Source organism: Stegodyphus dumicola, chromosome 9 (assembly GCF_044657685.1).
Source record: "Stegodyphus dumicola isolate Sdum_Otavi_A_Nest chromosome 9, ASM4465768v1".
Classification (NCBI taxonomy): Eukaryota; Metazoa; Arthropoda; class Arachnida; order Araneae; family Eresidae; genus Stegodyphus; species Stegodyphus dumicola.
The window spans coordinates 151,023,519-151,051,182 of NC_140776.1; the positions used below are offsets into that span (position 1 = coordinate 151,023,519).

Genomic DNA, 27,664 nt, shown 5'->3' on the forward strand with positions numbered 1-27,664 from the left:
CTAAAGGCATAAAAACCTTAACCGAAAGATAAGAACAACATAATTCAATCATTTTTAAAGCAAAACATGCACAATTTACAAACATATAAGAATAAAGAAACTGAACTCACTGAGCCGAGTAACAGAGCGGGATATATATATGTTACCGTGAAAGACCGAAATTGGAGAATGTCGACTTCATCGGAGAATGTCAACATTCACCAAATACGTCGGTGAAAGATCGAATATTGTATTACACTCTTGTACATTCAGACCCTCACCGGTGTATGTCGACAGTCATAGATATGTTCTAGTGTAGGTCCAAAAGAGAGGTCATAAAGTATCATAATAGTTTAAGTTGTTGCAGTAAAAAAGATTTCAATCATATAATTTAGTAAGATTTTATTACTATTATTTTATTTTCTCATTTATAACGTACTGTATAATTAAGTAAGTTTTTAACTTCTATTATTTTCTTTCCTCATTTTAAATGTACCGTGTGTTTTAAGTTCTTATATTCTTAAGTTTTTATTTTAACTCTCAAGTGCGTTTTTTCGCGACTGAATTACGGAGAAGAACATATAATATTCTTATATGTTGAACATTCACCATTAGTACATGGTGAATGTCGACATTTACCAGTGTAAGTCAGAAATAAGAGTATTTGGAAAATATTTCACCAAGCGACTAGGTGATTGTTGACATTCACCGGTGAAATTCGACATTCTCCGGATTTCGGTGTTTCACCGTAATATTTATATATACAGAGAGAGAGAGAGTGAGATATGTATATATATATATAAGATTGCTAACAATATACGAGTATGAGATATAAATTCTTTAATACGTATCAGAACACTGTTTATCAGTGTATCAGAGTGATGCCTTACAATATCATGAGTAAATACTTAATGTTATTAAAGCAAATAATTAAGAGCATTTTGCACGTTTAGTGCAGATGAATGATGATGATACATTTCAATAGTTGCTTGTACTTTCTTTAAATTTAGATTCACTAATTGCAAAACTAGTTACTTTAAAAACTGGAAAAGTTATTGAAAATACAAAATTTTATGCACGTTGAGAAACAACTTAAAAGGCCTACATAAAATGTTCCAAGAAATTTTCGAATGAAAAAATTAATTTTTTTAATTCACAAGTTTTAATTATTAAGCCGAAATTAACTCAAATAAACAAATTTAAAGTAGCAAATAAATAAAGTAAAAACAGAGATAGACAGAAAGAGAGGGGAAAAAAAAAAAAAAAAAAAAAAAAAAGATGCAATCACATTTCATTAACAAGCATAATGGTTCTGACCGTCCAGAAAATTTATAGAATTTAAATTCTCTTCTTAGATAACATTTTGAAGAATTTTCAAAATGTTTATATACCTTTTTATAGTTTATTATGCTTTACTGCGGTTTAGGGTGGGGTGGGAACTCTGATAGCAAATCAGTATCCATATATTTCTAGAGAACATTTGTCGGTTCATCAAAGAAAATCAAATGATTTCAAGGAAAAATATTGCACAAACCACAGATGGTTGACACATGAAAGCGGTATTCTATTAAGTTCCTTTCTAAATTTTCATTTTTTTTCGCTCTCTCTCTCTCTATATATGCGAAAGCTGATAATTTTTTTTTTTTTTTTTTTTTTTTTTTTTTTTCACATTTCTCTAAAAATGATTCAAGGAAAAAATAGCTCATCGCTTTGCTCAGAAAAAAAAAAAAAAAAAAAACCACCCGAAAGGTTCCAGCTTTTAAATTACATCCAAAGAGGCGTTTTTTTAACGTTTTGTGCGTTACCTTATTTATTAAATATCATGTTCTTTGCACTTAAACCATAAAATTCAGTTCAATAGAAATGTCGCAAAATAATTTTAAAATGAGCGTATCTTTAGAATTTCCCGCGCGCGCTGGAGATAAAAAGGTCCCCCCCCCCGGCAGAGTGTTGCCATTGCTCGCTTTTAAATCGTTGAGTTTGTTACTCAAAATTTAGTTTTACAAAATATGAAATCGATAATAAAACAAATTTCAAATTTGGTCTTCCATATGCCCATATTCCTAGGAGGATTACGTCATTCAAAATTCGATGGCTCTATGTATCGTTGTTTTATCATAATGCGACAAATATACATACATTCATGTAGATTTTTCATTATTTAATTTCTTCAAATAGAATGCAGGATTCTAACATTTGGCGGCAACAGTTTGTAAATTGATTCGCCGTTTACAGTGATTCAACCCAAAATTGCAAAACGAAAATAATAGTCCTTCAAGGCCCCTTTGGACTTAAAACTCGCATCTTAGTGAAGCAACTATTACAATTTATTAGTCCAAAGGGATTTGAATCCCGAAGGACTATTAGTTTCGTTTTGGCATTTTGCGTCGGACTCATAAATGTCGGTTCACTTTTCAAACTGTTGCCACAAAATGTTAGAGTCCTGCATTATATTTGAAGAAATTAAATAATGAAAAATCTGCATAAATGTATGTATATTTCTCGTATTGTGATAAAACAACGGTACATAGAGTCATCGAATTTTGAATAACGTAATCCTCCAACGAATATGAGCACGTGGAAGACCAAATTTGAAATTTGTTTTATGATCGATTTCCTATTTTTTAAAACTTTGACGAATTTTTGATTAACAAACTCAAGGATTTCAAAGCGAGAAATGGCAACGTTGTGCAGAAAAAACATTTTTATCTCCAGCGCGTGAGTCTCTATATTGGAAATTCTAAAGATATGCTCGTTTTAAAACTATTTTGCGATATTGCTGTTGCACTGGATCTTATGGTTTAAGTGCGAAGAACATGATATTTAATAAAGAAAGGTAACACACAAAATGTTAAAAAACGCCTCTTTGGACGTAATTTAAAATCTGAAACATTTCAGATTTTTTTTTTTTTTTTTTTATTTATTTTAAATTTATATTTATTTATATCCTTAGATACGCATTTCCCGTTTTTAGCACGTAAAAAGAAAGAGTAAAAATCGCATAGTTGCGTACTTAAAAACTCAGATAAAGATTAAACAAGTCATCATGTGCTTTGCCTAAATTAAACAATGCTGTCAAATCTGCTGCGTACAAAATAGCTTGAAGTCACGACGATAACATTTTCCATCACGAAAGTGCCCAGTTTGCAGTATGCATAGTACGTAACGTATTATTTAGTTAACAGTAAGGAATAAATTTAAAGGCTCAAGTAATTGAAATCATATACATTTTTTAATGTGCTGTTTTTAATTTGCATACAGATTAATTAAGGTTGATAAGGGAAAGGAAAAAACAAGCATGGTATAAAAGTAACATATGATTTTTAAATCAATATAAAATTCATACTACAAAAACATACGAAAAACAACAATGCTTTCGGAGCATGTGAACCTCATTTGTTTTCCCTTATTTTACACATTTAAGGAACACTTATATTTTGCGAACTTAAATGTATTGTATTCCTCAAACAACTGTGCGTGCAGTAGTCTCAAATTTGCTTTTTGATATGCATGACTGAATACTAAGCTACTCACCAAGCCACGTAAAGGAGTTTAATTAAATATTTGGTTTCATTATTCCGCTACTTTTCAGCACTTATTTTAACTGCTACATCAGCGGCTGAGAATTTAGACACAAAATTATTTACCAACTCACACTTGAATGCTTTTAAATACATTTCACTGGCAAATCGTGAACATTTCTATACGCCAATAATACACTAAAAAAAGCCCGGATTAATTTCTCAGCAGAATTATTATTTTTGATTCAGTTTTACAGCAATTTAAACGGAGGTTGATAATATCCCCCCCCAACCAAAAAATTGCGAAATTTAATAGACCTCATGGTTATAGCATACACACACAGAATTTGATATTTATCTTATTTTATTCACTTCTATTGAAAAAGAAGTATACCGTCGTCATCAGGTCAATACTAATAATTTTTTTTAAAATTTATTTCCTCTAAATGCTTAACCTTAAAGTTGCTTTTTAATGTTTTATTAGGCTACATGAGAGAAATACTTATGAAACTGATTATAACTAATATGAAATTACTAAGGCAAGGCCCGATTTACAAAACTGGAGGCCTGGGCTAAATCTGCTACCGAAGGTCTTTCCCCTCTAATTTATTAAATGTAGTACAGTCCTTGATGTAATTGATATTTCACGTACATTTCTTATAAAGCACAGTATTCGTATAAAATAACTTTTGTATATTTTGTTTTTAATGTTTCTGTTTAGTATCTGTTGCATAAAATCCAATCTTACAAATGTTAAACAAAAAATTTCCTCTTCTGAAAGAAAAAAAAAAAAAAAAAACATTAAAGAATTCTTATTTCTTTTAGTAAAGAGACACGCCTCCATTAACGGAATTAAATTGTTTATCAATTTAATAATGAAGTATATGAAATAAATACCGAATTAAAAAATTCAGTTTTTTTAAACGTGGAAGAAAGCATATCTTCTGATGGTATTTAATGTGTTGACCATCATAAATATTAGTCGTGGAATTACTTAAAAGAATTGAGCCATTTCGCTCAGTTATCTATGAAAACCATTAAAATTAATATATGAAACTTAATATTTTACTTCTGCTTTTAATTTTATGTTTTTAAAACTGAAAAAGTACCTAAATTTTTACATACTTCAAATGATACTTTTCCATTAAACACCTGCCATGCTTTTCGGCGGGTTTTTTTAATTTCAAAGAATTTCTAGATTCAAAATTTCAAAGAACGTTTAGTACGATAAAACTACTTTCGACTTCAGAATTGAAACAACTTTAAACTTTCAGTTTTATTTATTAACCGACGCTGAAGTTTTTGTCAATTTTCCAATTCTTCATATGTTGATATATCAGGTTAATTCATTTTACAGACTTCGATTTAGCGATCATCAAATGTACTGTAACGTGTTTTAATTTCACTTCCACTAAATATAAAGCCATTCTAACTAAAAATAAACGATATTTTCTTTATCTTCAAGTCTTCCAAGAATTTTTCCGTTCATGCATATGCTACGACTTTTAGAACAGCTACATGACTTCAGTTCTTTTATCTTTCAAATTACAGAAAATTGTTTATTAATGGAAAAAAAGTAAACAACTTAAAATTTATATTCTGGTCCTTTCTGATGGCAACATTAACAGAACATTTCTAACCTGAATAGGGGTTTCCATACGGAGATTTTTAAAAACAGTTAAACAATAAGAATCATCAATCAAAGGACTTTGAACCAATATATTATGCACCACAAAGATAAGAATTTTTTTCTTTGTCTCGCCTACCCGTAACATACACTTTTGTTACAATATATAATAAAATGACAATACACGTAAATATTTTCATTAGAAAACATGAAATACACATATATGCAATAATTTGATAATGTAGGTGACTTGTTGATTCCCAAATTGCTCACATACACTGACAGAGCCGTGTAAATGGAACTGATGATTCTGCACACAGATGTGGCCGAATTAAACATAATTTTATTATTGGATAAAGCATTTTTGAAGACATAATATTTGCTTCACATAGAATAATGGGTGCAGCATGTATCCCACAAGTTTAAAACTTAGCCTACCTTCAAACATCGACCTAAGCGGCGCGTGGAAACTATAGTAGGAAAAGCAGGGTGAAAGAGGGAGTTTAGTTGGATTGCAGAGGTATTTATCGTAAAATTTTTCTATTGATTTCTAATGACTGGCTAAGAACTATACGCAATGGTGAAGGTTAAGATGGCACAATGCGAATTACTTTTCAGATATGAGCAGTTTCGAAAAATCTATTACTATTTTAAGAATACAGAAGGGAGAGGAAATGAAAAGTAAAATGAGGAATTAAGGGTCTATTGCTAATTTAACGAACAATTCATCGCTACATATTTTTTATAACGTGCATGCAGTACCTTGTGGATGCATACGTGAGTAAAGCGGGCGTAGCCCGGGTAAAATTGCTGAACACTGGTAGTTTCGTTTTACTTTTGAATCTCGACAAACGGGATGGCTGCATGGGTGTTTTCGTGCTTTTCCGCATGTGTAACGTGTATCCAGTATCTTGTGAATGCATACCTGAATAAAGCGGGCGCAGCTCGGGTAAAATCGCCGAACACTGGTAGTTCGGTCCAATTTTCGAATCTCAGCGAACGGGCTGGCTGCATGGATGTTTTCGTGATTTTCCGCATGTGTAATATGTATCCAGTATCTTGTGGATGCACACGTGAATAAAGCGGGCGCCGCCCGAGCAAAATTCCTGAATACTGGTAGTTCGGTTCAATTTTCTAATCCCGAAGAACGGGCTGGCTGCATGGGTGTTTTCGTGATTTTCCGCATGTGGAACGTGTATGCAGTGTCTTGTGGATGCATACGTGAATAAAGCGGGCGCTTCCCGGGTAAAATCGCTGAACACTGGTAGTTCGGTCCAACTTTCGAATCTCAGCGAACGGGCTGGCTGCATGGATGTTTTCGTGAATTTCCGCATGTGTAATATGTATGCAGTATGGATGCACACGTGAATAAAGCGGGCGCAGCCTGGGTAAAATCGCTAAACACTGGTAGAATTGTGGAGGCATAGCCCGCATATTTGGCTTGCTTGCCCGCTAGTACACTGTATTAAAATTTCTAAGGCAAGCACTATTAACTAGAAAAAGAAAAACCATCAATCATTACTTCAAAAAAGGAAAGAAGACTTCAAACACATACGAGAAAAAGACACGTACCGTTTCTAATCGTTGCTAACAGAGAACGTTGATAATAAGAGAAAATCGTTCCACGCAGAAATCAATTACAAAGTCTTTAAATATATATGATCAATAATAAATAAAATAATAAACCAAGATTTACAGTTTAAAAAAGCTAAATACAATGTACACCAGCTTCTTCCGCGGCATGTGGCTCAACGTAGAACAATTTGCAGAACTCCGAATGGTTTGGTTTGGTTTATTAGATTACGGCAAAGCACTCGAGGGCTATCTGCCTTAAGGGAGGGATGCCTTCGTGGAGGACTTTTTAAGGGAAACTGGCTCGTATACACGTTACACATGAGGAAAACCACGAAAACACCCATGCAGCCAGCCCGTTCGCGGCATTCGACTCAGACTGAACTACCAGTGTTTAGCGACGTTACCGCTCGGCCGCAGAACTCCGAATGAAAGCTGTTCAACAGAAGATAAATAAAAATGCATTGTGACCGTTAAATGAAACTTGCGTTTACCTAAGTGACTGCCCCTCCCCCCAATAAAAATATTTATTATTGAAAACGAAGAGAGTAAAATATACAAACTTAATTCCGTCAACGCAAAGAAAGTTTCAGTAAGGGTTTTATGATTATTGCAGGGTTTTCTTACGACTAACCAGAAACTAAAAATAAGAAAAGTGGGGAAAAACATTAAAATCAACTCAAAGTACTATCAAGATAAAGTTTTACGCCCGACATTTACAGAAGAAATTCCATTTCTTTATCTCAATAACTTTCAAAGAGTGAAACTTCATCAAGACAAAGCAGTAAGTCAATACTTCGAAAACTACCACTGTATTCCTTGGCGGGGGGGGGGGAATCTGATGTGTACACCACATGACTTCCTTGTACAGAATATTAAATTATACGAAATTTTCCTGCATTTCCTTTAAACATATTGAATTAACAGTTAACGAATTTTCAATTAAATTTAATTCGTCGATAGCTCAAAAACCATAATAGAATAAATGCACTCTTTAAAGTTCACTCTATTTAATTACCATACCAACACTTCGGCGCTAGGTTCACTTAAGAGCGTTACATTTCATTCATTTTATAACTCAGAGTGCACAAAAATTATATCATCTGAAATACCACATGTTCTATTCAATTACTATAAAAAATCTAAAGAGATATATGAAAAAAGAAAAAGTTTTTCACAGACGACTCAGCGCCGCTTACCTAATGCTTATGCATTACTAATTAATTCAGTTCTTGCTTCGCGGCAAGCAAAAATACATAAAAATTCAAAATATTTTCATTAAAAATAGAAAGATATAGAAAAACATGGAACACCAAGTACAGTTAAAAGAATTAAAAAAATTTGATGTGAAACTTATAAATTGTTAATAATTCCACAGTTATTGAATGAAGATTAACTAAAGGAATAAAAATCTTAACCTGAATATAAGAACAACATAATTCAACCATTTGTAAAGCAAAAAATGCACAATTTACAAGCATATTAGAATACAGTCAAAAGTCGTTAATTCGGACACCCATAATCCGGAATGATCTATAATCCGGACGTCAAAGCTAAAAACTTTCTACGCATGCGCCGCGTTGACACATGCGCATAGGCGTTTACGCGTAAGACCCCTTACGGCTGCGCATTTGCGTGTGCGCAAGCGCAGAATACGTTTTCGCATGTGCGTTTTATGTATAAGGAACGGTATAAGCTTAAATTATCTAATTATCTATTTCAGTTAATGTTGATGATTGCGTTGTTCCTTAATTTTCGAATTGGATCCGGCTTATTATTTTTTGCAGACTGTAAGAGCAATACTATAAAAGTAAACTTGAACTTTCGATTATGTCAAATAGAATTTCCGAATCTGGAGCTCCCAAAGGATCGTACAAAACGAAAGTATGTTTCGATGTCCATCAAACAAAAAGTGGAATTGCTGCAAAAAATGGATAAAGACATGAAGAATGTGACAGAGAGGTTAGTGAAAACGAAAAAATTTCGATTGACAAGTTAGTCGGTATTCTCGGCACAGCAATTAACGGGACTTGAACAGCGGAACTTTGTAACTGAACAAAAAATTATGTCTATTTATAGAATTAAAGAGAAAGTATTATCACATAAAAGGAAGCAACTTAAACAACTTACATTGAAAGAAATGTTTAATAAAGTAAACAAATAAATATTAAGCTTTTTTTTTTTTGTAAATTTTGATACCCTGTAGATCATAATTGTTCTTTATTTCATAAATTACGGTTTCATATTTTTAATTTTATAATTTCTGCATGTTATCTTACGCGATTTAAACTGATGATCTAAAATCCGGAAAAATCGATAATCCGGAATCGCCGAAGTTCCGACGAGTCCGGATTAACGACTTTTGACTGTACAGAAACTGAGCTCACTGAGGCGGGTAACACAATATATATATGTCCACTGTGTTACCGGGCTATATGTTACCGGAGGTGCACATCTACATGTTATAGTAGTCCTATATTTAAAATTTCAAAGTTCTGAGGCCTACTCGTTTTTTGAGTTATTCGAGATACATACATACATACGTACGTACGTACAGACACCACGGAAAAAAATCTCTTCAGAATTCATTTTAAATCAGTTTTATAATTTCGTTGGAGGAAAATAGTCCTACGTACAGATGTCAAGCAAAAACATCGTTAAATTGCATTCGATAGAGGTAAAAATGGATATTTTGATTGAAATATGATACTCAAAATTGTTCGCGATTAACATACTTCCTTTTTACTTCGTACAAGGAAGTAAGCATTTTACGTGAGTTTCCTAAATATAAACTTAAATATTTTGCTCAAAATCAAATTACGTTCTTCCTTTTTCAAAACAGAACAATGCCAATATTTTTATGCTACAGTAGGAACAAAGGAATTTTCAGGTTACAACTGCACAGTGATTTTTTTTTTTTTTTTTTTTTTTTTACAAAATTTTAGCGATCAGTTATATAAAGCTTTTTTTAACAAAATATTTACCAAGGCTAGAAAACATAACTTTATATTATCTTTAATTTTTCCTGATGTTTAATAATAACAATAATAGGACAATTTCGTAAATGAACACCTAATGCAGATTTGACTTCCACTACATACAACTAAGCTAACTTTAGAGAATACATTCCGAAGTTCATAAATTTGAAAAGTAGTTTTAAGTGTAAAACTGAAAAATGGTTATATGACATAACGAAAGAAAAATCATCTTAATCATCGGATTGAGAGACCAATACACAAGAAAACGTATAATGCAGTCTTAAATCTTCTTTCCTATGGCTGAGTCAATTAATCTACACTCATGTCCAAAATTATGTTTACATGCATAAATTCACGGATTTCTCAGAGATTATGACTTATAATTTAATGAATTTTCGTGGAATCATACATAACATGATGACACATAAATGCAAAAGAAAAAATTGAAGATCACCTCATATGATATAAAATTGTAGCATGAAACAATAAAAATGATAATAAAGTGTGACAAAGAGAGTTAAGAAAAAAAGGAATGATTCAGAAAAAGAATTAAGTCTTACGAATTTAATATGGAATATGATCTCCCCTGACTTGTACACACATATCACAACGTGTTTTAAGGCTGGAAATAACGTTGTTAACCACAGTTTGGGGAATTAATCTCTACTCTTCCAGCAATGCCGTCTTCAGAGCATTTACATCTCTAGGAGGAGGATGTATACGTGCAATTGCTCTTCCAAGGTAGTCCCATAAGTTCTCTATCGGGTTAAGGTCAGGAGAGTTTGGTGGCCAAGGTATTCGCTTAATGTCTTCACTTTCAAGGAATTCATCAACGAGGTTTGCTCGATGTGGACGGGCATTATCATCCATAAATAAAACGTCAGGTCCATATGCACCCCTGAAAAGTCTTACATAAGGATCTAAGACCTCATACCGATATATCTGGCCTGTCACAGATCCGCTGCTGAACACGTGTAGGGGCGTACGTCCATCGATCATTATTCCACCCCATACCATCACACCTCCACTACCGAAACGGTCACGTTCCACAATGTTCGAGGGATCATTTCGTGTTCCTGACTCCCTCCAGATGTAAACACGTTTAGAATCACTAGTTAAACTAAACCGCGACTCATCAGTAAAGAGAACATGGGACCACTGATGTTCAGTCCAGTTTTGATGTTCTTTACACCAATTAAAGCGATCCCTCTTTTCCTGTGAAGACAGTAAAACACATACCCTTGGCTTTCTGGCATAAAGGCCTTTTTCATTAAGCCTTCTGTATATTGTTTGCCGTGATGCAACAGTTCCAGTGGCGGCTGCAAGCTCTGAACTTAACTGGCGAGCAGTAGCCTTTCTGTTACGACGGGCAGTTAATGCCAGATACCGATCTTTCAGAAGCAGTTGTCATTCGTTTCCGACCTTGTCCAGGCCTCCTTACAACACTTCCATCATTTTGAAACTGTTTCCATAGCTTAGAGACTGTCTGTCTTGAAATATTCAGACATGTGGCTGTTTCCATGATTGACTGCCCTGCCTCTAAACGGCCGATAATTCGCCACTTTACAGATTCTTCCAAATGATACTTCGAAGCCATAACAAACCGCTTTGAGTCCCTACACACTGAAATCCAACTCTATGTTGCAGAAATTCACTCAAATATTCAGTTTGCGCAAAGCGCTTGATTCACCCTTGGATGACGTAACGCCTAGATTTGCATATCACAAACCGTTCGATTACTTTTGATTGGATAATGCTAATTAGGCTTGGTTTTCACACATTCCCTGCAAATACGGATCACACTGATTCGATATTTCATTGAATATCATCATTTTTGGGTATGTAAAGATAATTTTGGACGTGAGTGTATTTCCTTAAATGCGAAGAGAATAGTCAGACAGTCGCTGTAATAGATTTGCATATCACAAACCGTTCGATTACTTTTGATTGGATAATGCTAATTAGGCTTGGTTTTCACACATTCCCTGCAAATACGGATCACACTGATTCGATATTTCATTGAATATCATCATTTTTGGGTATGTAAAGATAATTTTGGACGTGAGTGTATTTCCTTAAATGCGAAGAGAATAGTCAGACAGTCGCTGTAATAGATTTGCATATCACAAACCGTTCGATTACTTTTGATTGGATAATGCTAATTAGGCTTGGTTTTCACACATTCCCTGCAAATACGGATCACACTGATTCGATATTTCATTGAATATCATCATTTTTGGGTATGTAAAGATAATTTTGGACGTGAGTGTATTTCCTTAAATGCGAAGAGAATAGTCAGACAGTCGCTGTAATAGATTTGCATATCACAAACCGTTCGATTACTTTTGATTGGATAATGCTAATTAGGCTTGGTTTTCACACATTCCCTGCAAATACGGATCACACTGATTCGATATTTCATTGAATATCATCATTTTTGGGTATGTAAAGATAATTTTGGACGTGAGTGTATTTCCTTAAATGCGAAGAGAATAGTCAGACAGTCGCTGTAATAGATTTGCATATCACAAACCGTTCGATTACTTTTGATTGGATAATGCTAATTAGGCTTGGTTTTCACACATTACCTGCAAATACGGATCACATTGATTCGATATTTCATTGAATATCATCATTTTTGGGTATGTAAAGATAATTTTGGACGTGAGTGTATTTCCTTAAATGCGAAGAGAATAGTCAGACAGTCGCTGTAATAGATTTGCATATCACAAACCGTTCGATTACTTTTGATTGGATAATGCTAATTAGGCTTGGTTTTCACACATTACCTGCAAATACGGATCACATTGATTCGATATTTCATTGAATATCATCATTTTTGGGTATGTAAAGATAATTTTGGACGTGAGTGTATTTCCTTAAATGCGAAGAGAATAGTCAGACAGTCGCTGTAATAGTGTGTGCAGTATATTCAAAATTCACCATAAATGACGAAAAGATATACCAGTGGAAAATAAATAAAAAGCTAATGGAAATCTACTTTTTGGAACTTTATTCACGGTCAAAATAGAATCCAAATAAGACTAACACGAATGTATTAAATTACAAACGTCTATAATTACTTGTTGCTCAGAATCTTTCCGTATAGTATTATCAATGTCCTGATTAGTCCTGCTGATCGCATTTTTGTAATAGCTGAATTTTATTTAGGAGCTTCCCCGTTATAGGACAAAACGCGCCAAACAATTTTCTAAAAAATATATGTATGCGAGAAATACCGAACGCAATCTTTCCGTATAGCACTATCAATGTCCTATTAGTCTTGTTGATAGCATTTTTTTTAGGAGCTTCCCCGTTATAGGACAAAACACACCAAACAATTTTCTAAAAAATATATGTATGCGACAAATACCGAAAGCAAACTTTTTATAGGGCCCACCAGCGGCCGAGCGGAACACTGGTAGTTCGGTCCGAGGTTCGAATCCCGCGAACGGGCTGGCTGCGTGGGCGTTTTCGTGGTTTTCCCCATGTGTAACGTGGTTTTCCCCATGTGTTTCGTGGTTTTCCCCATGTGAGCCAGTTTCCCTTAGAAAGTCCTCCACGAAGGCATCCCTCCCCTTAGGCAGATAGCCCTCGAGGCTTTGCCATAATCACACATACACATACACAAACTTTTTATAATTAGAATCAAAACAGCTGGGGACACTTAAACGTTGCCCAGTATTACTTATTTATTACTTTTTTAATGACCGAATGCTTTATTTAGTAGCCATTAGCCTTGCACAACTGCTAGGACCGGAATTTAAGTTGCCATTTCATCATGGAAGCACCTAACAGTGTCCACTGTTGCCTCCGAATGGTTAATTTTAGAACAACGACAAGTAATAACTTTTTATAATGGAAATTGCAAATGATGTGCAAGATAGCACTTACTTAAGATGTAAAGCGCAGTTGTAATACGAAGAGGCTTAATAACATATCATGTCATGCATACTGTCAAGGGCCCCCCTTTTCTTTGATTGACTACAATGTTTTCTTTTTTGAATGTTATCCAAATTAATGAAACGCTGACGTCAAACATGTTAAATTTTGTCACATGAAAATAGGTATGCTATTAAACATTCAACTGCTTTTTTCAATTAGCGAATTTTGAATAAATAGTATTAGTTTTATAATTTTTATATAACACTGATAAAGCCATAGTACAGCCAAAATGAAATTTTGAATCACTGACGCAGATATGTTAAAACAAAAAGCCTTTAAATTTCGGTAGACTTATTTTTTACAATGCATTTACAACACACTAAAGAATCATGCACCTCAGAAGCTCAGTTATCAGTGGAAGACTGTAGGGTGAGCTACCAGACCTACAGAAACAGGCTTTTATGCTGAAACATGAAGTCATATCTATATAAAAGTCTGACAAAAAAAGCAATAAATTGTACTTCAATTAGCTGCCAGTCTTTCCAGAAGGAATCTTCCTACACAAATGCGGCCACTAAACTGAGTTTAAGCACAATGCGTAGGCAGTTATAACATCGTGGACTTTAGAAAAGACAAATGAGAGTAACCCCCCCCTCAAAAAAAAAGTTTACGTCACTTACGAAAACAGAAGTGAAATGCGCGAGTATAAAGGCGTTTTTGTCTTTTTTTGGCCGTCTACGTTAGTAAGCAAATACTTGATAAAACTTACCAACCTTGCACAATCTAGTTTTTCAGTCACCTCAAATCCATTATAACCATGCACTTATCCACATTTAAGCAAGATCACTTCATACATCACGTTCTGCAAATAAAAATCCTGATCGAAAGAGTTAGACCAGGATCCACCTGTTTGTCGTTTTCAAGAATTATATAGGTCAAGGGAAAAGAAGGAGCGGTTAAGGGGGAGGGAGAAGATACTTCGTAAAACACGCATTCTGTACCCCTCCCCTGGAGCGTAAGCATTGCATCAGTTTATATACGAGAAAAACAATACCTATACTTTCCGAAATGGCTACAATGTTTTCTGTTTTTACCCTTTGACCTCAATGATTTGTCTTCGAAGATTATTAAAAACAAATATCTCTAGAGGAAAAGGTAATAAAAATTTTCCACTACGCTTTTAAAAAATTATAACCTATAAGTGATTACTGATGAATTATAAAATCTACAGGCAAATGATTAACATCCAAGATACAGTTACGATGCAAAATAAGACAGCATATAAAAATTTTCCATCTAATGCTTAGAACCTTAAAAAAAAAAAAAAAAAAAAAAAAAAAAAAAATCAGTTTCAAGTAAGCGCTTTTCAGTCTTAAAATTGAATAAGACGGTTTTAAATTAATTCTTAAATAGCACTAGATTTGCGTCCTTATGTTTGCGTTTTGACCGATATATTCGCACACCATTCTAGTGCTTCAGCGGAATACATTCCTACCGCCAACTAGGTCACAAAACTTTTACTATCGCCAACTATCTGGCGCTAATCAATATTCCTAACTTTAAAAAAAAAAAAAAATTCAAATCATAACGGATGATTAACAACTGGACGAATGAATCACTAACTCGTTGAATTTCAATAGCAGAAAAAACAGCGATATTTAAAGAAATTGAAATTCGGAAGCAAACAATTTAAGCAATTAATAAAACTCGATTATGATTTACAAGCAGGTACCTGAAATATTTCCAACGAATATAAACTTGAGATCATCAGGAAAACAAGTTGTTGTTAAGAACACTTTCTTCCCCTCTTCTTTTCTAATTTTAAAAATGGGTTACCAGTAGAGAAAGAGATATAGTAAAACTTTAAATACTTCCTCATTCTGAAAATCAAGCATTGTCATCAGAAGTAGAAATCAGCTGCAGGTTCGGTATCAAATGTTTGCACTAGACACCTGCTTTTATTTGAACGTTTTATCACAGTAAACGCTATTGCAATGCATCGATTAAGAGCATGCCTCCAACATTTTGACCTTTCCAATTAGCATCAACGTTTCATGCAAAATATTGATAATTATCGCTCAATAACCATACAGTTCAATAACCATACAATAAAAACTTAAAACTATTATTAAAATAACATACATAACAAAATAAACTATTCACTTCAAACTGTCAATAAATTAACTAGAAATTTTTGGCTAATGAAACATTACTTTATAATCTTACTATATTTATTTAAAAAAATTTGAAGCGAGTGTTAATAGTGTTTCAGAAGTACAGAATATAGGAGGGAATAAACTAAAAAAATTAACTGTTAGAACTATAACAAAATCTTATAACTTTCTAAGGAAACAAGTAAAATAAGTAAAACTTTTCAACTGACATCATTATCGAAGAGTCTGGTGGGAGTGGATCTACAGTAATGTATTACGATTTCCACGGTTCAAGTACTTAGTTTTATGACAAGCAATTATTTGGAAAAGCGTGTGTGTGTGTGTGTGATTCTGGCAAAGCCTCGAGGGCTATCTGCCTAATGGGAGGAATGCCTTCGTGGAGGACTTTCTAAGGGAAACTGGCTCGTATACACCTTACACATGGGGAAAACCACGAAAACGCCCATGCAGCCAGCCCGTTCGCAGGATTCAAACCTCGGACCGAACTACCAGCGTTCAGCGACTTTACCGCTCGGCCGCTGGTGGGCCCCCCAATTATTTGGAAAAGAAAATTTAGTAAATTTCCAAAATGAAAAATTAAAGATTTAAAAAATAAAATCAAGATCAGCAGCTAAATTCTACTGCATTTTGCAGCATATCAACAGACCGCTCTCCTTAATTTACAAATAAATTCAAGCTAAACATATTTCATATGTTATTCCTAAAGATATACTTGCCAACGGTGACACTCAAAAATCAGAATTTTTTCAACGACAAAAACATTTTTAGAATAATTAAAATATATAGAAAGGAAATATATTTTTAATAATGAATTAACTTCAACTGTTAACTAATTAATATCTGAAAGATCAGTTACTATTTCTTAAATGCGTATAACGCAAAATTACTTACATGTTTAAAAAAAAAAATATATTACTCGTACCTTCCAATAACAAAACACTACTCTAAACAGTTCCTCTAATCATTATATAATACTTTAACCAGATTGATTACTAATCATTGATTGCCAAACATGAATTAATGGAATTCTGCACTGTAGAATTAACTGCGTTAAGAACATTGAATGATGGCAAAACGGATCAGGGAAAAATAAATAAATAAATAAATAACTAAAATAAAATAAAAAGGCAAAAAGCCTTGTTAAAGGTTCGAAAGAAAAATATTCGTTCTTCACAAGATAAATTACAATAATCGGAAAATGTGTCCCTTGTCAAGCGATTTTTTTCACTTCCTTGTACGAAGTAAAGGAAGTATTGTAAACACGAAAAATTCGCGTACCATATTTCAACGAAAATATCCATTTTAACCACTATCGAATGCAATTTAACGATGTTTTTGTGTGACATCTGTACGTAAGGTCAGAATAAAGGACTCTTTTCCCTCAAACGAATTATAAAACTGATTTAAAATGAATTCAGATGAGATTTTTTCGTGGCGTTTGTACGTACGTATGTATCTCACATAACTCAAAAACGAGTAGCTTCAGAATGTTGAAATTTTGTATATAATACTGCTATAACATGTAGTTGTGCACTTCCCTTTTTGGTTGGAAACGGCCCGTACCAAAAGTATATAAATTCGCTGTGTTACTCGGCTTAATGAGCTCAGTTTTTTTTATTCTTATACGTTGGTAAACTGTGCATTTTTTGCTTTAAAAAAGGAATGAATTATGCTTTGTCAATAAAGAACTATTTTTTTCGTTTTGCGATGAATTACTATAAACGGAGAATCACTTTTCAAACTGTTGCCACCAAATGTTAGAGTCCTGCATTATATTTGAAGAAATTAAATAATGAAAAATCTGCATAAATGTATGTATATTTCTCGCATTGTGATAAAACAACGGTACAAAGAGCCATCGAATTTTGAATGACGTAATCTTCCTACGAATATGGGCATGTGGAAGACCAAATTTGAAATTTGTTTTATTATCAATTTCATATTTTGTAAAACTTTAACGTATTTTTGATTAACAAACTCAAGGATTTCAAACCGAACAATGGCAACGTAGTACAGAATTTTTTTTTTTTTTTTTTTATCTCCAGCGGGTGAGACTGCATATTGGAAATTCTAAAGATATGTGCTCATTTTAAAAATTATTTTGCGACATTGCTATTGAACTGAATTTTATGGTTTATGTGCAAAGAACATGATATTTAATAAATAAAGGTAATACAAAGAACGTTAAAAAAAGGCCCCTTTGGGCATAATTTAAAATATCAACAATGTGTTCGTCACACTTGCTGGCAAAGAAGCTAACCCCTTTTTCAAGGCTAAATTTCAGATGTAACAGGAGCATTTCATAATTTGCAAATATGAATTTTCTTTTTTTAAATGCCTGTAACATCAATCTTCAAGCCTACAATTTCTGGTCCATTGTCGGCACTATGTGCTATACAATTATCCTGAAGAACTGCACTTTCTTTAAAGTTTTAATAATAAGCTACGCTATGTTTTAAAGCCTATCGAATCTCCTTCTAAAGTGGGAACAGAAAGTAAACTGTACTTAATTTCTGAAGACTCTAGAATAAAAAATAAATGAATAAGTAAAAATAACAATTGGATACAGTTATTAAATAAAAATAACAATTGGATACAATTTTGTATTGGTATTATTGCTTCAATCCGTAGAGCGGCAGTATAGAATCGTTTTAATGCAATCAATAACTGAAGAATTATTTTCATACCAATTTCTTCTACAATTGCAGCCGTTTAAATCCTTGCACTTGAATATTTTTTAGCGATTTCACTGCCGGCAAACATTTTTCTAAATAAAGCTGCAGCATGATCCGATGCATTCAGTGGCAGGCTGTGCTGTAGTAAAAAAGGCAGAGAACGGACATTCTGCGTTAACAATTTTTTCGTTCTTTGTTTTCACACAAAAATTTAATTTTTTTTCCGATAAAACTCCAGTTATCCTTGTGTACGGACATGCTTAAGGACATAGGCTCTTCCGCCGTGCGAAATCGAAATATCGCAGGTACAACTTGCAATATTAAATTTTTCTTGACGAAATAACAGAAAGAATGTCTTTTGTGCAGAATTTTTGAAAAGTACATGAGCATTTTATGTTTAGACATAACTAGTACAAAAGATTGCAGTTCCTTAAACTGCTTCTGGGAAGCAGGTGAAACACGTTCTCACTGGCGAAATGAACAAAATAACAACATCGTTCTTTCTTTGCGCTCATAGGTTAATATGCAAAAAAATTCGAAGCACCATAAAGGAAGCGGTTGTTTTTGATGAAATTGAATATGTGTATAGCTCACACACAGATAATAAAATGATTAAAAAATCAAGGTCATAGTGTGTTCACGGCTCACAATCACTCACCGAGTGTTCAAATTAGTAGTTGGTCGAACCGCCCCTGGCAGCAATGCATGCTTGAATTCGTCGAGGCAAGGAGTAGTAGAGGTTCCTAATGTCATCGCGTCACACATTCTGCGAGGCATTCATCAGTTGTCGCTCCAGATCTGCGGTATTTTCTGGTGCCCGAATTTGGCGGCTGCCATGCCCCAGACATGCTCGATTGGTGAAAGGTCTAGTGACCTTGCTGGCCAAGGAAGAGTATAAACCGTACGGAGATAGTCCAGAGATATGCGAGCGGTATGTGGCTGTGACATTATCTTGTTGGAAAATGGCCCCAGGATGACGTGCCAGGAAGAGTAATGTAACCGGCTGCAGGATGGTATCAACATGTAAAAGCTGTTAAAGATGCACGGAGCAAAGCATGGCTGTTAAAGATGTACGGAGGATCACTAAAGATGACTTGCTGTCATAAGAAATAGAGCCCCACACCATCACACCAGGGGTTATGGCTATATGCCTTTGTAAAACAAAGATTGATTGGGACAGCTGGCCCCTTCTTCTCCAGACACGAACACGGTGGTCATCTGTTTCAAGAGTGAAGCGGGATTCATCGCTGAACACTATACGATGCCAGTCTGATGGTAACCATGATGATCGGCTGCGACACCACTACAGACGACTCCGCCGATGTTGTGGGGTCAAAATCAAACGTCTTAAAGACCTCTGTAAGCATAACCCCGCCTCAGACAAGTGCCGTGAGATGGTGGACGGTACCACGGGAGGCATATACGTGACTGTAGTGAGTTGAACAGTCGACAATTATACCGTTCGGGCGGTTAGGGCCTGGCGAACAATCCTTCTATCTTGCCTCGCATTTGTGATCCTTGGCCTTCCAGAGCTTTCATTTCGTCGGCAATTTCGTTGTAGTAACCAATGGTGCCAACATCTTTGCACAGCAGCGTCTGTAGGCTGCAGGCGACGGCCTATTGCTCGGTATAACCACCCAGCTTCACGCAACCCTACAATGTGACCACGTGCTAAGTCGCTTAGTTGTCTGTAAGGTCTTCGATATGCATCTTTAGTTGATGATGTAAAGATGCATCTTTACGTAATTGCAATGGCAGGGAAAAAAAAAAAAGATAATAATAGCTAGGATTCATTAAGCGAAAAAGTGATGATTCACAGGTGATACATCCAAGAGAATCAACTAGCACTATGAATATTGAAGAGAAAAGAAAAATTATTCATAGAAAATATAATGAAAGTTATTTATCATTTGGGTTTATACTTGGAATGTAGATGAAATGGACCCTCATCCTCAATGTGTTGTTTGCAGTGAACCAAAGAATGTAACCACCGTTTTTTAAAAGACATCTTAAATTTAAAGGATAGATCTGAAGAATATTATAAGAGGAAATATCGGAGTTCAAAAATAGTCAACAAGTAATGAAAGGTTTTATTAGTTCAAATGAAAAAGCTTTTGGAAGCTAGTTGCCTAGTAAGCTTAAAAATAGCCAAGTCTGAGCAGGGTCACTATTGGAGAAAAATCTTATATTACCAGCATCTAAAGTTATCGTTTTAACATTCTTCAACGAAAAATCAGCCAATGAACTTCATAATATTCCATTATCAAATGGTACAGTAAGTCGGCGAACCGCTGTTATACTAGCAGTAGCGGACAAGCCCGCTAGTATAAAGGGGTGTGTGATGCCTTTGTGGAGGACGGTTTAAGAGGAACTGGCTTAATTTCGCCGGTATTTGAAAGTTGGACCGAACTACAAGTGTTCAGCGATTTTACACGGGCTGTGCCCGGTTTATTCACTTACGGATACATGTAACAACATGCGAAAAATCACGAAAACACCCATGCATCCACCCCGTTCGAAAGTTGAACCGAACTACCAGTGTTCAACGGATTTATTCACGTATGCATCCACAAGATACTGCATACATATTACACATGCGGAAAATCACGAAAACATCCATGCAGCTTGCCCGTTCGCCGGGATTCGAAAGTTGACGGAACTGCCAGTGTTCAGTGACTTTACCGCTCAGCCGCTAATGGGCCATTGTAGAATGTGAAATCGAGAAAATTTTTGCATTTATTATTCAAACAGTAGATTCGTTATTAAAATTCATTTTTATTTTATAAACTTCAATATAATCACACACAAAATTGTCTCAATATATATATTAATGCAGGCCCACCAGCGGCCGAGCGGTAAAGTCGTTGAACACTGGTAGTTCGGTCGAGGTTCGAATCCCGCGAACGGGCTGGCTGCATGGGCGTTTTCGTGGTTTTCCCCATGTGCAACGTGTATACGAGCCAGTTTCCCTTAGAAAGTCCTCCACGAAGGCATCCCTCCCTTTAGGCAGATAGCCCTCGAGGCTTTGCCATAATCACACACACACACATATATTAATGCAAGTAATAATTCACAATTATTTATAATAAGAAAAGTTTCCATATACCATCTAGAAGGAACACATATTCAATTTAAAACCCTGAACGAAAATTTAAATTAGTAGTTTAAATAGTAAATTTAACTTCTTGTTTAAATGTGTGCATAGAAATTCTTTAATCTTTAAAAAAAAAAAAAAAAAAAAAAAAAAGTAATTTCAACTTCTTGTTTAAATATCTGCGTAGAAAATGTTTAATCTAAAAAAAAGATCAAAAGTAAATTTTAAATATTGAAAAAAAAAAAAAAAAAAATAGCTATCGTCATTAATTGCAGTTCGAGTTTAATCATCAATTCGAGTTTAATCCACTTATCAATGGAATAAACCAATCTGCAATCAATTAACAACAACTAAATGAATAGAGTGTTTCTATTTATTGTTTTATTTTATCACACACAAAATTGAAAATGTATAAACGTGAATGCAATTTTTAAAGTAACAGTAACAATTAGGAGTTCCCACCTTCATTAAAGACTGTATTGGCGTCGTCATCACTTAATTATTAGCACGAAGTACTGCTGATATAAAGTACTTGTGACGTTCATTATATATGATATAAATATACAATTACAATAATAATTTTAGCTCTTGAATATGCATGCGTCTATTCAACTGAACGTTCAAATCTAAATTTTGCTTATTTCTCTGTATAGTCGCAATCAATTGCAATAAACGAAAGTTACAGTACCTATGTAAAAACAGTAAGAAACCGATAGAAACGTGGCATATGCACAGTCTATTCGCGTCTTGTTGCTACATGGTTCTGAACAGTTTTTTTTTTTTTTTTTTTAAATACTGTAAGGATTATGTTAATTTATCTAACAGTTAAATTTTGAGTTAAATTTACTCTCCTATCCTTTCTTAATTTCACGCTTACAACTTCCGGACGGAACGTATTTTTAGAATCGCGTTAAAATGCAAATGAGGAGAAGTAGTTAACTGAAGTTCAACTGACTTCGTTAGAAAGCCAGTGATTCTGACTAGCACGCGTTCGCCTTTTCAGGCTACTCTCTCTTGATAGCTTCGCCATTACTTAGCGTTAAAGGGCCAACTCTGTTAGAATCTTCATAACTTCCGCTATATCTTTTTAGTTAAGATTAGTTAAGTTTTAATTCTTAGTTTCCTGAGTTCAAACCCGAGTGGAGGCTTTATTGTAAAACTACAAGAAGGAGTTCTGTTAAAACTTTATTGGAACCTTCGTACGTTTTGTTCTCTGTCTTACGAACTCAAGTGATTATTCGCTTATCAGTTCTTAAGGTTCCTCAACTTTAGATTAAAACACTTAGGAATCTTACAATACCATTACCATCTATGAACTTTTTTCTGCGATCCGTTCGAGTTAGTAAAGTTTATAGTATCAACTATCATTTTTAATACTCGCTGAAGAAAGATATTCTTCGGCAGAATAATTTTGCTCCTTGAAAAATCAGATGGTTTAAATCGCCATCAAAATGCATATAATTTTTTTCCCTTCACGAAACCAACGTTATTTTAAATTTGAATTCTGATTAAATTTTCACTTTTATTTAACGTACTTATTTTTTATTTGCATTTATAATCCCAAAAATGAAGTGAGACTGATTTTTTAGTAATCAACTTAAATTCTGAGCAAGCCTGAAAGTTAACCCACGCATGCTATCATTTCAATGCTATTGGATAATTACTACATAAAAACACTTCCAAGCCTTTTTTACAGTTACTATCATGTTACCCAGAAATCCCGATGAGAACGGATCATTAGATCAGTGAGTAATGAGACACTTTTAAGTTTAGTAACATAAATTTACGAATTACTTGGGAATCTTTTGAACAGTTATGAAGGGAGGGGACGTAGAAAAGCGTCAACAAAAACTAACGTACTATAATAGAAAAGCAGAAATATAATTGGGCATGGCAAGTGTTAAAATAATGTAATAAGAAAGCAAGAATCTCCTAATTAAAAATGGGATTAAGAAGATACAGAATTAAATTATATATATTTTTTATAGACGGGTTAGCTTAAAAGAATGAGAGACTGAATACTTATGAATCAAAATGTGTTGGTCAGGAAACATTTAGTATAGTTCTACAGATGGAGTCTTCAAGTTTAAAATCGCCTTTTCTTTGTTTTCATGACGTCAGCATCAAATAAATGGTTTGATGTGGCCGCTGATCAAGCAGAAAAACATTTGGTGTGTTCAAATACACAAAAGCCAATTTTGTTACTGTTATCCAGCATCGTTTCAGAACATGGGTGCGGACAAAAGTGTTGGAATTGGCCGTTCAACAGACCAGAACATAGCTCTGGCATCTTGGCCACCAAGAATTCCCAATTTAACACCGTGTAACTACTTTTCATGGGAATGCATTAAGGGTCGAATTTTCTTTCTCCTCTTTGTACAAGGCCTATCAGCGGGCGAGCGATTAAGTTACTAAACACTAGTAGTTCGACCTGGGCTTGTTTCTGTGCGAACGGGTGGCTGCATGGGCGTTTTCGTGGTTTTCTCAAGGAAAGGAGACACTACAAAAATTTCCTACTGTCACTTTTAAAATGGAATGAAAAGTGCAGTTAAAAACGAAAGTGAAAGAACTGGGGGGAAAAAACTGGCGTATACCAAAATCTTTTAAGTGCTTAGGACATCTAAAATCTCAATCCAGCCCTGAGGAGGACATATCAAATGGCTGCAAAAACGAAAAGGATTTTAACATGAAATAAAAAGTCAATAAGCTTTAAATTTAAATAGCTATCAAACAATAAAAGAAATAACAATAAATATACTCAAAAGTAGTTACTTTGCTTTTGATTTCAGCTATCTGACATACTTTATTATTTCAACAGATTTTATTTTTCACGCAATTTTTTATAGTTTATCAGTTTTTCTCTCCCCGACAGACACTGTCTTTGTATGAGAGTTACTTAATATAAGTTAATGAAAACGAATTAATACTTAACCCAATAAAAACAGTCAAAATCTAAGGAAAAAAATACGCTTTGCTTATAGTAAAAACGGGATAAATTCAAGAAGTATAGCCATGGAAAATGAGCACGCTGAATAGAATGATAATTTAATGCTGACAGCCTTCAAAAAAGGAAGTGGAATCTCAATGACAAAAGTAAACAGCTCGATAATTTAATCCTCCAAGGACAATGCCTAACCAAAAACAGTCGCAGTATTACTCAAAACAAAAATGTAAACGTAAACCAGATGCCAAAATAAACATTATTCATTAATAATGTTCCAATTATAATTTAACTCATAAAATATTTTGAACGAAATTTATTAAAACAAATAAACTTTTTTACGGTAATCAACCAATAATTTTGATAAACAATAATCAATTAATCAGAAACTTCATTTACTTGTATTAATAAAAATTTCCATGAAACTCGTCGAAGACTACCAAACTCGTCCTCGAAACCATAAATTTCCCGTTGAATGTAATATTGTTCGGTTACTAATATTAATTTTAGCAATCGAACGATATCACAATTATTCCTACTTTCACAAAACTCTTTGTTAATAATTAATTCAGCAGACATATTAATTTTCTCAGTAGCAATCTTGACCAAAATTCAGGTTGACTGTGATATTGTAATGTTGATACCGATTTGAGATATCAGTGAAAATTAAGAAACCTGGCGAACTTTGATCCCGAAGTGAAGGATCTGTAAGCAGGAACGAATAATAGAAATTCTCTATAAATACATGATGACCATTAAAGTCAAGGGTTTTTTAGGTTTCAACGCTGATTCAAGACAGAATCAATTTGGTGAATCGGAATTTGATGAAAGCGTATACGGAATTATCGCATTTCCCCAAACATACTTACATGGTGTAAGCGGTTAGCACGTCCAGGTAGCAAATAGCAGATCTATGATTTGAATCTCAGAGAGGCCACAACTGATTTTTCATCAACACTGGTACGTAATGTCCAATGGAGGTGCCCAAATTAAAAAATAGTATATGATAAATCGTCACTACCTGGATTTGGTTGACTGAATCTCAAGCCTCTTCCCAATCACCTTCAAATGAAATTATATATAAGGAATTATTGTATTCCTTTATGCACGCTCTCTGGTACGACAGGTTAGTATATCCAGTTAGAACTTGGAAGATTCATGGCTCGAACACCGAGAGAAAGCACAATTTGTTTTTCATGCTTCTTGATTTTGAATATCTTCCGAGTCTTCACAAATCATAATCATAATGTTTGAATTTCCCTGAATCACACGGCAATACATTATTTAAATAGGTGGCAATAAATTTCTCCCTGAAATACAGAGATCCCTGCTAGTTTTCTGCAAAATGCATTAAAATTTTTCTTTTAAACTAACGTTCTAGGTCGAATTTCGCCGAATTCTGAATTCGATATTGGCTTGCTTTTCTTCTTTTAATCCAACAAAAATAAGATGAGATCTCCCTTTCCCTTACCCATTAAATATATCATAAATGTACTTTTTAATTTATATCAATTAAATGAATTACTAAAAAGTTAAATATAGATTTAAAATATTAAACTAAACCGCGTTTATTGCACTTGAATCGCTTAGTTTGTTAATGACTAATACACCGATTAAATTCGGAGGACAAATTAATAATTTTTATGCAGAGTCGAATGGCAACACTATGAAAACTGATTTCTTGTGAGAGCGCATAGAAAGTAAATGAAAAGTGTGTTATTTCATGGGAGACAACACATAACTTTTAAGTCATTCAAATTTTAATCAATAACATACATTAAATTTGAGACAAAATTATAGATAGGATGTTTTGCCGAATATTTAAACTCTAGTAATTTCCTGTGTGCATGGATGATAAATTCAAGGTCTTAACGTTTCACGCAATGGCAACACTTGCCAAGTGCTACTTTTTACATTCTTTATGTTCTTTTTACATGCTAGTTTTGTAAAACATAGCTTTATACGTTAAGGAAAACAATACAGTAATATGGTTAAAATAATAATTTGAAAATAAACATACTTCAAAAACACACTTTAAAAATATACAAAAGCACAATTTTCGCCAAGTGTTATAAAATTAATTGAAATCGCACAGTGTAATATAGCAGCCAATTTAATGCATAATCTTTTGTACTTCCTTTAGAGTAACAAAACAAACAACGGCAATTTCCAAAAAATTATATTTCATTTTTATTGGCAACATATCAAATAATGTCCTTCTATTCGTAAGATTTGCAGTATGCACTCAAAATATAAAACGGAAAATAATAAAATCGCTCTTATTTTTTTCGATTGACTCGTAGCTCTGAAACAATATTTATGCATCTATTGTCAAAAGATTTAACGAACAGCATTTCCCAAAGAAAAAGTACCTGACAAAGTTACAATATATTTTTTTATACTTCTGCTATATTTTAGTAATCACATCTTACATTACAGAATACAATCTGACGTAACCATATGCTTCAACGCATCGCATTTATTTAAAACAGATCAAAGTTTACATATATTTAACTACAGGATTCCCCTTTTCCTGCCAGACTAGAAAACGACTGTAATCTAATAACTATTACTGAACACACGAAAGAAAATCTCTGTTTCATAAGTAATTCGCAATTATACAATACAATTTTTACGGCAATCTAGTTACATAAAACTCCGAAAACTTAGGCACTGACGTAATAAAAATACAGCTAGTGCTGCCACCTAGCTTGCATTATTAAAATTAAGCAACATTGCCGCTTTCTAAGGTAGGCTCGTGAGCTAGCATTTTTAGTTATTTATATAACACTGAATGAATAAAACAGAAAAATAACGCAATAATTTCTGTTCTATTCCAAACCTACAGAATAGCCAAGCACATTTCACATGTTAAATACGTTTTACGCCTAACCAAACTTTTTCCGCCTTTCCTTTTTGACCGAGTAAAAATGTTTTCCTTTTAGAATGACGAATTAAACAGAAATTTAAATGGAATTTTAAAGTTCCTACTTTTATTTTATTTTCCTTGAAAAGAATCCTACGAAATTTTTAGAGCTGTCCGATTTTCCAGTAATTTATGTTTTATAATAAAGAAAGACCAATATAAAATCAAGTTTTGAAAAAGAAAAGGATGTGAAAGGAAGAAGAAAAGGCTTGATCAAACGTCACCATAGCTTTGATTACAAGTAATCCTAAAATCTTTAATATTAATAAAATATAGTGCATAAAATTTAAAC

General features: G+C 33.8%; 1 protein-coding gene across 4 annotated transcripts in view; it reads right to left on the reverse strand.

The window, feature by feature from the left end:
• The window catches only part of MED15 (mediator complex subunit 15), a 196,389-nt gene that overhangs the window by 73,201 nt on the left and 95,524 nt on the right, over nucleotides 1–27,664 (reverse strand). The window contains exon 1 of one of the 4 annotated variants that reach the window (XM_035351295.2): nucleotides 14,336–14,441. The exons of the other annotated variants lie outside the window; for them this stretch is intronic. The gene's annotated coding sequence lies outside the window, so the exon portion shown is untranslated. Of the gene's footprint in view, nucleotides 1–14,335; nucleotides 14,442–27,664 lie in introns of those variants that run through there. 4 annotated transcript variants of the gene reach the window in all.